The sequence below is a fragment of the Penaeus monodon genome, chromosome 15 (assembly GCF_015228065.2).
Source record: "Penaeus monodon isolate SGIC_2016 chromosome 15, NSTDA_Pmon_1, whole genome shotgun sequence".
Lineage (NCBI taxonomy): Eukaryota > Metazoa > Arthropoda > Malacostraca > Decapoda > Penaeidae > Penaeus > Penaeus monodon.
In genome coordinates, this window is record NC_051400.1 from 35,512,485 (window position 1) to 35,513,176 (window position 692).

Consider the following 692-nt stretch of genomic DNA (forward strand, 5'->3'; position numbering starts at 1 on the left):
AAATGAACATAGAATTTTTTTCGTTTCATATCTTTTCGAAAATTTTAAGAACTTGTTTCTTTTTGTAACTTTACTAGAAGCGAATGATACACATTGGATTTTATTAAACCTGATTCTTGGTACAGATATTTCGATTTGCCATAGCACTGTCTATCATTCCTGCTGTTTAACTGCTATATTTAGCGCAACATTACTCGCTGTTGCAGGAACGAGATGAGCTTTTACTTGGCCGACCTATGTTGCAAAATTTGCCTGTACTATGCTCTGCCCCCCACGAAGAAGTTCTTAAGAACGAAAATACACGTAAAAGATTATTCCTTATAAAGTGTCATTCGAGATTTGAGCTGTGTTCATGCATGAGTACGGGAATACACACGGGGTTGAGCACATACTTATCGATCCCTTGGTGCGTGTGTACTCAGTGTTTTCTGTGCCTCGAGAAGAATTATATATGTGGCGATGTATAGTTATGATCTGATGCGCGCTTTCTCAGGGCGTGGCATTATTAAATTTTGTTTTCTCTATTGCACGACATTCTATCTTTCACGCTAAGGAATCTGACCTTTCCATTTCACTTCTTTCTGCATCCTCTCTTTAAGAAGAGCGTGCCGGATGCTGTGCTCCTACCGGAGGGCCTTGCCTCATACGCGGATGTTATAAGTGGCTGTGAAGAGCAATAGAATGTTGCCCTT